General features: G+C 44.6%; 1 pseudogene; it reads left to right on the forward strand.

The window, feature by feature from the left end:
- The first annotated feature begins 11,308 nt into the window (after window positions 1-11,308).
- On the forward strand, window positions 11,309-11,427 carry LOC136656487 (5S ribosomal RNA; annotated as a pseudogene).
- The last annotated feature ends 2,006 nt before the right edge of the window (window positions 11,428-13,433 follow it).

Genomic DNA, 13,433 nt, shown 5'->3' on the forward strand with positions numbered 1-13,433 from the left:
TGATGCATAATAAATTTTCAAATCCAGTGACCCTAATCCTTCTTTTTCTTTACATCTCCACTGCTTGGCAGCCTGCATGACCACCGGAGCTTTGGTGACTGCCTGGTGGAAACCTAATGCCGGCCAGCTACCCCCAGCGCTCGCCCGGCACTAGGGTCTGGCAAACGCGCCTTGTGGCACGTTTGTGACAGTGCATGCTGGCAGTAAGCCAGCGTGCACTGTTCAGGATTGGGCCCTTACTTGGGAGTAAGCCCATTGACTGTCATTGTTAAGAGCATATACATTGTAGCCTGTTAAAAATACAGATCTGTAACATTTCCCCAAGTGCAGTCACATACCATAGTAACATCAAGTCTAATATATTAAAAATAAAATACACATTGAAATGTATGGGGATCCACCTGAAATTGGCTCGTGACCTACCTAGTGGGTTATGATTCACAGTTATGACTCACATGAACGACGACCTGTTATTTATAGAAGCAAATATACTATTTCTAAACTGTTTTTCAGCCAGTGTTCACCATTTTATGTGGCATAAGCAATGTTTCAATGTAAGTACAGGCGTGCTCCAGTATCCAAGGGGGTTCAGTTCCAGAATCCCCCATGGTTAACTGAGACCACAGAGACCGGCAACCTGCCCCCTCCAGAGGCTTTGGTCCCCTTGCCTCTGACAGGTTGTCTGTGCCCAGCAGTAAAAAAATCCCACTACTTCCAGTTTCTCCATGAAACCGGAAGTGACGTTTTTAATGCCTTAAGGAATTTTAGTAGGTTATTTTTTTTACTGCTAGCGTAGTAGCTTTTTTTTTTTTTTTGTACTGGTGGGGGCCTTGCGCACAGGGGGCTAGCATAGGGGGTCCCACAGACCCATTCCACAGATAAGTGAGTCTGTGGTTACAGGATCTGCGAATAAGGGGACCTCACTGTCCATTTCAACATAAGTAGAGATCTCCGGAACTTAAATTGGGGACTACTTGTAATTAAACTGCAGCCAAAACCCCTTATCTAGCTGAGGTCCTACTCTGCTGCTCAATAACAACACTGTTTGTCCAGCCCTAACCAAGGACATGAGAAGTGTTCCTATTATTAGAGGTGTACAAGAGAGGTGTAACCTATTAGAGGTGTTCTATTCCATAGAACAACTCTATATTTTGTTGTGGGGTAGCTGGAAATTGGCTGATTGTGTAATGTGCATAAATGACACAGAAAAAAAAAAGCTTAAAAGAGCCTCATCTTGAAGATTGTGTTTCAGACCCACAGCTGACTACAAAGAGGTCATTTCGGGTAGAGAATCATTATGAGGCTCATTGTCAGTAATTTATTTGTGAGTTAACCTAGAGATTGTCAAAAGATAGTCTCTCTTTTGAAGATTCGAAAGAAAAAACCATCCAGAGTAGTGATTTTAGATAAAATACTTTAATGGGTCTTTTTCTTCCTAAAGCATGTTAATCTCTTGACACCAAATTACTGAAACAAAATGTTCATGTGAGGAGAAGGGCTGGTTTGAGAAAGGACACTTTGTTCTCTCAGTGACAGCAGTTTTCGAAATGGGCTGAGCAAAATGAGTAATCAGCTTGGAATCCTTCGTTTATTGATTACTGGCAGAATTAAACTAAGATTTGGGGAAAATGAGCAGTGACCTGTTAAAATTTAAATGGAAATTAAATGTGCACACAGCTGTTTAAGTTGATATCCCTCTATGGCATACATAATTTGAACATTATTTGCTTTTTTGAAAAGCTGATTAGAAAAAATCTTTAGGCAAAAAATGGCCCATCTATAACACTATACTTTTGACATGTCTTCTGTCTTAAAGTAAACCTCAGTTCCCAACAGCAAGCAAGAATGATATGTGTGGTCTATGTTTTTTCTCAATGCATCTGGACAACAGCTACCTCTGTTCCTGTGTCCTGTAGGAGCACAAGACAGAGAATTATTATTAAATTACTTCTATAGCACAATCACTCTACATGGCACTTTGCTTACAATCTCGATGAACACAAGGAAAATGGAGAAAAGAGAATGGAGAAAGGAGAAGGAAATGGAGGCATGGGAAGCTTACAGAGCAGTCCTATGATGTTTACTCTGATGTAAGCTCTACTTTGTTAACTGGGACTTACTCTCTGGTAACAATGTATAGAAGGCATCCAATCAGGAATCCACTGCAGAAAGTACCCTGGGAAAAGGCAGATGATATTTCATCTGAACCTCACATTAACACTGAATCTTGCTTTGGTAAAATACGGAAGGCAACTCAGCCCTGTATAAGCCAGGCATGCAGAATAAACAACCTGTATGGCTCCCACATGTTGGAAGATTACCACAGTAAAGTATAGCGGGATGCATGTTGCATGTAGGAACACTATTGATATGTCCTTGATTGATAACATAATGGCAACAATCTAGAACATAGTTAGATTATGCTGATCGCGCAATGTAAGCAGCAAGATCAGGGTTTGTTTGGCCCAGCCTGGAACACAAGAGCTCCTCCCCTGTGTGGGGGGGGGATTGGAGGAGGGCTGGGAGCTGGGCGGACTCAGAGGGATCTTAGGGCACTGGCACCCAGCCCTCTTCCTCCTTTGCATGTGGACAGATTAAGTCCCAATATAATTTGATATATCCTGTGTGTACATGTAAAGAAAATATCTTATATGGCATGGCCCTGCATTTCATTGGCATATATGGCACTTGAATGCTTATCTCGTAAGTCCCATCAATATCAATAAAATTTCAACATACCTTTTTCTGTATCTGTATCTTCTGCTTTCTCCAGTACTCTTCTGAATAGCAAGGACCTGAAATGAAAGATTGTCAACTAATAGAAGACACTGTGATTTAGTAATTGCCCTGTGGGTGTGTTCACTGTAAAAAGAAGCGGAAAGACAGAGAAGGCAGTGGCGTCACTAGGGTTTGTGTCATCCAGTGCGGGAGGCCAGCACATTTTCCCCCATGATGGGCTTCTCCCATGCAGTGGACATGGTGATGCTCCATCATCCCATCATCATGCTCATCATCTGGTTTTTTAGTCATAACTTTTGATAAAATAGAGATATTTTAATGTGGTTTGTTCCACTGCATTCTGCAAGAAACACATGTCAAATTATATATAACATGATGGAATTATTCGAAAATACCAAGATTTAAATTTTTTTGGCCAGTAGTAGTGTCACCTCCCTGTGCCCATCACCCAGTGTGGCCTGTACTCCTGCAGGCCCTCCTAGAGATGCCACTGGTTCTTTGTTCAACTATTTAGATGGGAGGATCACAGTATATTCCACCTCTACAGAATAGAAGGGCGAATGGGGTGAAGAAGGCTGATTTCTGGAATAGATTTCTGGAACAGGGGAAAAAGTAATAACATTAAATAAATTAGTTGAGTTAATATTTTACATATCTTTGGTTTGATGATTGTAACTACAGTTTTATTGAGAAGCTTTAACGTTTAACTAAAAATAGTTCCAGCATGCTGTTATTTGTAGTCAACACACCACAGCTGCGAACCTACCATAAGGTCCTGTGGGGCAAAAGCCCCAGGCGCAAGGCGCTAGAGCCCCGCAGAAACCTCTCTGAAGCTCCCAACAGGGGCGGAAACTGTGTTTCTGGTTTCCTGGAAGCACAATTTATAGTATTGGGGAAACTCAGAGAGGTTTCCCTGATGCGTTCCTGGGTCATGCGAGGCTCCGTGAGCCTCAGGTGAGTAGGGTGGGGTGGATTACACAAGAACATAAGAACAGCCCCACTGGATCAGGTCATAGGCCATCTAGTCCAGCTTCCTGTATCTCACAGCGGCACAGCAAATGCCTCAGGGAGCACACCAGATAACAAGAGACCTCATTCTGGTGCCCTCCCTTGCATCTGGCATTCTGAAAATACATCTGGATTTTTACATGGGGGATGGCAATAGCCCGCGGGGGGGGCACCATCATGGACCTTTGCCCCAGGCGCAGGGCTGGGAAGGTCCACTGTTGACACACCATTGCCAATGAACCTTGGATGTAAACCTCCACCGCCCCCCCCCCCAGTTTCCTCCACCATGTCTACTGGAATGGCGTAAGCTGTATAATTTCAAGAAGCTGTCTGGCTCAGGAATGCAGTCAGGTGATCCCTCACATTTGAATTGTAAAGTCCATTTCGAAGGCTGTCAGGATTGGGGTAGGGAGAGCAAATTCAGCTTCCTTGACCCTCTTTTCACTGAAAAGCTTCTTATGTCTTCCCCAGCTACTTGGAACTCGGGTTCAAATTCAGCCCAGATTTGTTTGGATGGGAAGAGTACACCACCAGTGGTGGACCTGCCATTAAATGAAAGGGGCAAATGCCCCAGGCGTGGAGTCTCACACACCTCTAGGACTGCCCGGTAGCCTCTCTGAGGCTCTGGTTTGCCAGAAGCGCAGTTTAAAACATCAGGGGAGCTTCAGAAGGCTTCCCTGATGTGTCCTGGAGTTGTGCAAGGCTCTGTAAATTCCAAGTGTAAGTGGTGGGGGGAGGATTTGTGCATGGGGAAGTGGTGGCATCCCACTGGGGAGGTGTCATCACAGACTTTTGCCCTGGGGCATGGATCTGGGGAGTTCCACTACTGTGTACCACTCAGTTTTGCATTCATAAAAGCCCCCCCCCCCTAAAATTGTTGTACAAGCTGCCAGTTTTTAACTGGGTAAACCTCCTCTAGTGACCATTTTGCAATACTCTCCATCTCTCAGCATTTCACACTGGTAGCTCCCGAGGAAAAATAGCTTGTGGAAGTCTGAAGTCTGCCCACCCTGGATTTTAAGCAGTGCCTGAAAGCATCTCAAGAAAATAGATGTGGTTTGAAACCAAACTCTTAACATGTGAGAAGCCTTGCTTGTTAGTTAAGAAGCAGGAAAGACTGGACAAGGTTTTTTTTAAACCCCATAAATTACATAAAGAAGAATAACAGCAGTGACCTGGTTAATGGTTATTAGACTTAAATGGGGGGTGGGAAGCATTTTGATTTCTTTATTTGTAACAAGTCAAAAGAAGCACAGCTTTTCATATTTGTGCTGTGACTTTGCCCTTTTAATCATACTAAGATGGGAACACAAAGAAGCAGGGGAACAAGAACAATGTTTTATGGCCAGATAAATCATTATGATCTCATGTGTTGCTTCTGATGCTCAGACTTGTTGTCCTTGCTCAAAGGACCTTACATGCCACATCACTCTGTCGCTCATAGTGCCTTTCTTTCCCATTTATCTTGCATTCATCTTTCCCATTTCCGTGCAGCTTCCAGTGTATTTTTCTGGTCTTGCTGTGGCTAACTTTAATGGGAAAGGACCCACTGCAAACATTGCTCCTACAAAAGACTTGGGTAGAGGACACATTTGAAAATCACACTTCATGTGTATGCTTCTTGGCCTTCAATCCTATATATATTTGCCTGAAAGTCAGCCCCATTGAAGACAATGGCTGTTACTTCTGAGTAGATACACCTAGCATTGTTGTGTTGGTCCTTCTTATTGCCCAACCCTATTGGGGCTGGCAGACAGTGGAACATATGTAGTTTGCTGTAGAGCAGTCTTGAACAGCGCTCTGGCAGTGCACAGAGTAGCACGCTGCTGGGTTGACTGGTGGAAGGCTAGAGGCTTCCCACAAATGCCAACAGGTCCAAGAGGACCTGCCAAGGTATGTAAGATGTTGGGGAGGCAGGATGGGGTGGGGAGGGAGGGAGGAACAGGGTGACAATGGAGTGGGGATGGGCATATTGGGTCTGTGAAGAGAGTAAGTTCAGCAGCAGCAGCAGCTACCACCAAATGCTAGTTCCCTTCCAAGACCCAATTCTGATGCTTGGGTCCAATTTGCTAGTGCTGATCCAAGTAGACCCCTCTCCGCTGTGGAACCTTACACCGCCACCACCGCCACCACCACCCCCAGTGAGGAAATTAGTGTTACTTTACCCAGAGGAAACCCCTGCAACTCCACTCCCATGATATAGTGGTAGCCATTTGTGCTCTACTGCATTGGTGTGTGGGGGGGGGGGAAGCATAGGATTGGGCTGTTAGAAGCCGGACTTGGACTCCCTGTATGATGCAGTGGTTTAAAATTTCAAGTAAATAACAAAAGAAGCATTGCATCAGATGCTCAAATCTTGAGTTTATGTTATAAGAATTTTACTGCTGATACTTTTTTATCCCTTTTGGCCTATTATTTCTTCCCCCTCATGTGAGAAGTAGATGTGTTCCAATCGATTTTAATGTGGTTGACATTTGATTTTATTTTCAGTGCATTTTGGCTCCAATTTTATTTACAGTCTAAATTTGTTAAGTGTGAGCGCATCTGAGCCATATACAGCTTTTCATTATCAAATATAATTTTATTCCAGTCATTTGCATCAAGTTGCCTATTGACCTTTAACTGTTTTCGAATATATTCTTTGGAATGTACGCATAAATGATGTCACCATTAATAGCCGCTAAGTAAGCACATGCATTAAGCATAAAAAGGAGTTTTACTCCAGAAATTTGTGCCTGTAGCTTACCAATACCTGCATTAATAGATGCCTATGGTAGATGCACTGTCAGAATTATAAACAGGAAGAGTAAAGGTCACAATCATGAAAACAGTTGTAAATTATGCAGGCATTAGGAAATGCAAAGAGGAACATAAAGGCAAAACATATGTCAGAGGTCCAGCAATCCATAGATTTATGTGCCTAAGGCCGCAATCCTAACCCATCTTCCAGCACTGACATAAGGGCAATGCAGCTCCGAAGTAATTCCCTTACTTTGAGGAGGCCTCCATGAGTGCCACCCAACTGCAGCACCCAATGCAGCACCCAATGCAGCACACGTCCCACTAGCACTGCTGTGCCAGTGCTGGAAAGTGGGTTAGGATTGCGTCCTAAAGCAACTGCAATTGACCCCAGGAAATAGATATAGGTTCTGGCATCAGCGAAAGTTGCAAGTACACAAGAGTTTTAGGATACATCAGTGCAAATGATACACATTATAATCTTTCTTTCTTTTTTCTTTTTTTTTTTTTTTTTTTTTTTTTTTGCATAGGTTTACAAATATAAAACTGTAACAGCAAGTTCACACTTTGAACAGGCAAATAATGTCTACACAAAAATCCTCTTCAGTTTTCCTATAGTGAGGTGTAAGTTCATGCAAGAATGTTTAACAGGGAAATGTCACCACAAAGTCATCATCAGTGCATGCATCCTGCACATTGTGAGTGTTGCAGGGAGAAGGTATTGGCCATGCAGATCTGTGCTATGATTGACAGAATGGCAACTGTTATGTATGCAAGTTATGCAGGATCAAAATCCTGCATAACTGATTGGCTCAGACTTATTGCTGGCCAATCGGGTGAGGGATCGAAATCCTACCATCCTACTGGCCCGCTATTTAATGTTTCAACTGCACCAATCATGGGAAGTCTGGGCGGAGCTAAAGGGGATAAAAGCCAGAGGTGTTTGCCTTGTGTCAGATTCATTCAGATTCATTGCCAGGTCCTGTTCTGAAGATGGAATAAACGTTTTGAGCTGTTATCTCTATGCCTTCCTTTATTCGCATGGACCCACTATATAGCAGAAACTATCAGCTCAGACCCATGTGAGATGCCATTTCATAAAAATGCTTGAAACAATGTACAGGTTGAACCTACTTAGCCATGGATTTTATATCTGCGGGTCTGATTCAACCCAGGTTCCTGGACCTCAGAATGCCTTAAAAGGCATAAAACCATCACTTCTGGTTTCCCAAGGGAAACTGGAAGTAGCTTTTTGGTGCTATGGGGCTATTCTGAAGCCTGCAGAGGCTCCAGGCAGATGCAAAAAGCCCTCAGAAAGTCCTCCAGAGGTGACCAGAGCACAGTCAGTCAGTGGATTTAAAGGGGCTGAAACAAGGGATTTCCTTATCTGCAGTTTTTGCTATCTGTGGGGGGGGGGTCTGAAAATGGATCCCCCGTGGATACTGAAGCCCCACCCGTGTCTGGTTTTGCTTCAAAATTCACACTTTGGATTTTCAGTCTGGGACTTTTACAGAAAGTTGGGATTTACCTACATTGTATATATACAAGTATATATACACTCCCAAGGGATTGTCACTCCTTAGCGTTGTAGGAAAGCTGTTTGCCCAAGTTACACTAAAGAGGCTCCAAGTACTTGCAGAGAGCGTCTATCCAGAATCGCAGTGCGGATTCTGAGCCAACAGGTCCACCACTGATATGGTATTCTCCCTTAGACAGCTGCAGGAGAAATGAGGGAACAACAACAGCCACTCTTTATAGCCTTCATAGATCTCACGAAGGCTTTCGACCTGGTCAGCAGGGACGGTCTCTTCAAGATTCTCTCCAAGATCGGATGTCCACCCAGGCTTCTCAGTATCAACAAGCCTTTCCATGAGGACAAGAAGGGCACTGTAGTCTTTGATGGCTCCACATCAGACCCCTTTGATATCCAAAGTGGAGTGAAGCAGGGCTGTGTTCTTGCGCTGACCTTGTTTGGGATTTTCTTTGCTGTCCTGCTGAAGCAGGCCTTTGGAACTGCAACAGAAGGCATCTATCTCTGGACCAGATCAGACAGAAAGCTCTTCAACCTCTCCAGGCTGAGAGCAAAGTCCAGCTGAAATGTCTGCGGGACTTCCTCTTTGCTGAAGATGGAGCTGTCACCGCCCACTCTGCCAAAGATCTCCAGCAGCTCGTGAATTGTTTTACCAAGGCCTGCCAAGACTTTGGATTGACAATCAACCTGAAGAAAACACAGGTCATGGTTCAGGATGTGGACTCACCTCCCTGCATTACAATCTCTGCGCATGAACTGGAGGTTGTCCATGACTTTGTGTACCTTGGCTCAACTATCTCTGATACTCTTTCTCTCGATACCAAGCTAAACAAATGCATAGGTAAAGCAGCTACCACTTTTTCAGACTCACAAAGAGAGTATGGTCCAACAAGAAGCTGACAGAACATACCAAGATCCAGGTCTACAGAGTTTGCGTCTTGAGTACACTTCTGTACTGCAGTGAGTCATGGACTCTTGGCTCACAACAGGAGAGGAAACTGAAGGCTTTCCACATGTGCTGCCTCCAACGCATCCTCGGCATCACCTGACAGGACAAACTTCCAAACAACACAGTCCTGGAACAAGCTGGAATCCCTAGCATGTACGCACTGCTGAAACAGAGACGCCTGCGTTGGCTTGGTCATGTCATGAGAATGGATGATGGCCGGATCCCAAAGGATCTCCTCTATGGAGAACCTGTGCAGGGAAAGCGCCCTACAGGTAGACCACAGCTGTGATACAAGGATATCTGCAAGAGGGATCTGAAGGCCTTAGGATTGGACCTCAACAGATGGGAAACCTTGGCTTCTGAGCGTCCCGCTTGGAGGCAGGCTGTGCAGCATGGCCTCTCCCAGTTTGAAGAGACACTTGGCCAACAGACCAAGGCAAAGAGGCAAAGAAGGAAGGCCAGTAGCCAGGGAGACAGATCAGGGACAGAATGCAATTGCTCCCAGTGTGGAAGGGATTGTCACTCCCAAATCGGCCTCTTCAGCCACACTAGACGCTGTGCCAGAACCACTTTTCAGAGCACGATACCATAGTCTTTCGAGATTGAAGGTTGCCAACAACAATATATCTTCACCTTTCATTGACAGTATCTAAACCTTTCCTTTCATGCATGAAATAACATCCAATCATGCAAGAGGGGAAAGGTTATTTTTGCCAGTCTCCTTCCCCCACCCCACAAGTCCCCATGCCACATATATTACTTCTGAAGTTCCTTCAGTCCTCAGGAGTGGTTATTGGGGGCTGAAGGGACTAGATATCAAGGGGAGATCTGTGCAACTGCTCTTCCGCAATCAGAAGTTCTGCTTACAGAAATCTAAATAGGGTTTAGATACAGCCCCAAATGTATGGATGTGGATCACAGCCTCAGCCTTATTTTGAGAACCCACACACATAAAAATTGTATATGTGGAGTTTCTTTACCAATGAATTTTTAATGAAGGAAAGGGAGTGTGTAGCTCCCTTGAGAAGCTCCAGTCCTGGTAATCCCTCTGCTAATGTGTAATTGACTGTACACACATGTAAAAGTGAACACTCTTAAAGTCACAGAAAACAGCAAAGGTGGTAACAAGTCTTGAATGCTCCATCTCACACTGAATATCCGTGTGGCTCTCCAGTGTTTTGAAAGGATTCTGTGCAGGTTTTCAGGGTCACTTGCCTAAATTAACTTGGTGGTGCTAACTCTTTCCATGCATAATGCACAGACTCAACCAATTCCATGTGTCTGCAGTTTGGATCTATTCCATTAAATTGTTCCAGTCCTACATTGTGCTAGTGCCCTATACAAGCATTGCCTCTTCATGGAGAGGAGATGCGTAGTGGGCTTCTTCGGCTGGCTCACCCCCATGGATGCAATGGCTAGCCCTACCCTCTACTCCTTCCACAGTGAACATTTGTCTCTGCAGAAAAATACTGTACACAAGGATAGCTGGGTGAGGAGCATCATCCGTCAGCGGGGCAATCCAGAAGAACACATCATGAGTTTCCAGTCCATGGAGAGAGACTATCTGCAGAAGATTGAAAAAAAAAAAAAAATTGAAGTCAAGCAAGGGAGGCTCAGCCTGGATGGGGGCAGGACACTGTGTAGGAGGTAATGTAAGTGTCACCACAGAGCTGCAGTGAGATGATGTTAAAAGCACCCATGCTTCATTTCAGAACTCAACTCTGTGCTCCAAATTATTATGTGCTCAGCTTTCAGTCATATATCAAAGAAGATGGAATTCAATAGCTCCCATTTGGATGCTTAGCACATGACTGAAAAATCTAATGCAGAGAAATAGCTGGTGTCAAGCAGCAGTGCCCTGACTGAAGTGATAAGCCTCCACCTCTTGACGGATCATTATAGATCCCTAGAAAGAAAGTTTGATTACCAGGGGAAAATAAAGATTTTGGATTGTCATCAGATCCCTTTTCTTCACTACCAGCATCAGAGGAGGAAAAGAAGGACCAGCAAGCAATTCTTTTTTCCTGCCCAAACTTCATGTCTCTCAATACTGATCTCGCTCTTCCTCATAACTCTTGTTAGAAGTTTAAAGATGGTGGGGTGGTCACACTGGACACTAGTGGAGGAGCCATGACCATCACAGCACCCACCTAGCTTGGTTGACCATTGAATCTGCAATGCCAGTGACAGTAGTAGCAACCAATGCACTATTAGTGGAGAAGGAGGGAGTCCAATTCAGGGCTTTTCCCCAGGGTCGCCAGACAACCAGTGTCAGCCCTGATGGATGGGCTCCATGAAGAGGCTTTCTTGAGAAATCCATTCAGATCTCTTGTGGGGTCTAGCCTTACATCCAGACTTCCCTGCACATGCCTGATCTCATCTGATCTTGGAAGCTAAGCAGGGTCAGGCCTGGTTAGTACTTAGATGGGAGACCACCTGGGAATACCGGGTGCTGTAGGCTTATACCATAGTCTTTCAAGACTGAAGGTTGCCATCCAACCATTTCTGAGGATTACATATCCAATGAACTTTAACTATCAAATGTTATAGGACATCTGTATTTTCCAGAATGCTACTCTTTACACTATTCAGTTTAACCTCCTTCTTCATTCTCTTACTTCACAGTGCAATCTTGCAGAGCTCCATTGCCAGATCTTTTGACTAGATTCCATTATGATGCAGATGTATTCCAATCAGTTCAAATCTGCAGAATTTATTCAAATTGCAAAATAGGCTGAATGTTGCTTTTTCTGGTTGCAGAACCTAAACTAATGCTATATTTCCTTTCTGGAGTATCAAAAGCATAGTAACTCTCTGCTAATGGTAAGAAGAGTTTAGAAGTTGTCTCAACATATTTGTAATTTCTGCCTCCTTTTTATTTATGCATACTTTACAGCTTATGTTTATGCATTACACATTCTGTGCTATCACTTTACATAATGCATTCACTGTAATTTGCAATTTATTGCTTTGCCCTTTTTACACATACACACACACTTTAACTAGCTTGCCTACTTAGGAAATGTATTTTATATCAGTGGAAATTTGAACATTAAACAGGTTGGCAATACTTACAATCATACCTTAGATATGTTTTAAAGTGCTTAAAAAGTACTCTGTTGAATGGAACACTATTTTCTTTGTATTTTTTACATTGTTATTCCATCCTTCATCCAAGGAATTCAAGGTAGTATGCTTAATCCTAATTCCTTCCTTTTGCCCCTAGGGGCTGGGGTATAAGAATAGGCCCTCAGTTTGGGTGTACTTGTCATAAGAGGCGACTAAACAGCCACCGGGTAGATGGGACTTGTTAGCCTGGAAAGGCAGCTCATCTGAGAGAAGGAAAACTCTGATCCCAAACCTTCACTGCCTTGTGGCTACATCCAGTTATGGAAAAGGCTTCAGGAGTCAACCTCAAGGCAAAATCTAGAGCTGGAGTCCCTGAGGCAGTTCATGGCTGAACACAGTCACGTTCTGGCAACTCCTGCAACGCCGCTGGAACCAACCGTATTGGCTTCTGCCTCTCCATTGGACCATTTCAGTGACGTGGAGAGGGGGGATTTGCTGCGTAGGTAACAGTCTATCCTCCATATCTACTTTACCCAGGCTTCGCGCATTGGAGAGGACACTGTTCCAGAACCACTATTCAGAGCGCAATACTATAGTCTTCTGAGACTGAAGGATGCCAACAACATGCATTTAATCCTCACAACAGCTCTGTGAGGTGGCCCATGCAGCAAAATGGTGACTGGCACAAGGTTTCACAGTAGGCTGATTTGAACCTAGGTTTCTCTTGTCCCCAGTCTGACATAATATACTGTTGTACTGGCTGCACTTGTTTGACAGCATGATCTGATGTCTACTGAGATGGGATTTACAGCCCTATCTCCCTGGGGCCACCTAGTGCAACAGTGTCAAAATAGCTACTGCTTTATCCAGCAACTCCAGGGAGGCCACCAGAGGTCTCCTAAGGGGAAGGGGACATTCATTTCATTCCCATGAGGAAAACCCCATGCCTTGCAATGTGGCTTCTCAAGCCTGTGCTGGCTATTTTACCAGTGCAGACTTGAGAAGCTCTGTGTCAGGCTTTGCAGCCCAACACAGAGGATAGGATTCAGTGGAGCAGGCCTCTGATCGTCCCATCCCCCTCTTGGGCCAGTTCCTCCCCATCCCGCACTCCCCCTGCCCTCCTCCCACCCTGGAACGTCTCCCCCCATCCTGAAAAACTGCACTGCCACCTGGCTGTGTTACTCACCCACAGCCAGTGTCCTTCCAGTGCTGGGTCTAGTACCAACCGGCACTCCCTCCTCTTGCAGTGCTGAAAACATGCTTTATGGCACATTACAACACCTAGCGCCACTGCTGGAGCTCAGTGCTGTGGGCCCAGAGGATTGGGCCCTTACTCTGCAATAACTGAGGGAGCAATCCTAACCGGCAGTTATGCCAGCATAGGAGCACCGGGAAGGT

This window comes from Tiliqua scincoides, chromosome 6 (assembly GCF_035046505.1).
Source record: "Tiliqua scincoides isolate rTilSci1 chromosome 6, rTilSci1.hap2, whole genome shotgun sequence".
In the NCBI taxonomy this organism is placed as follows: Eukaryota; Metazoa; Chordata; class Lepidosauria; order Squamata; family Scincidae; genus Tiliqua; species Tiliqua scincoides.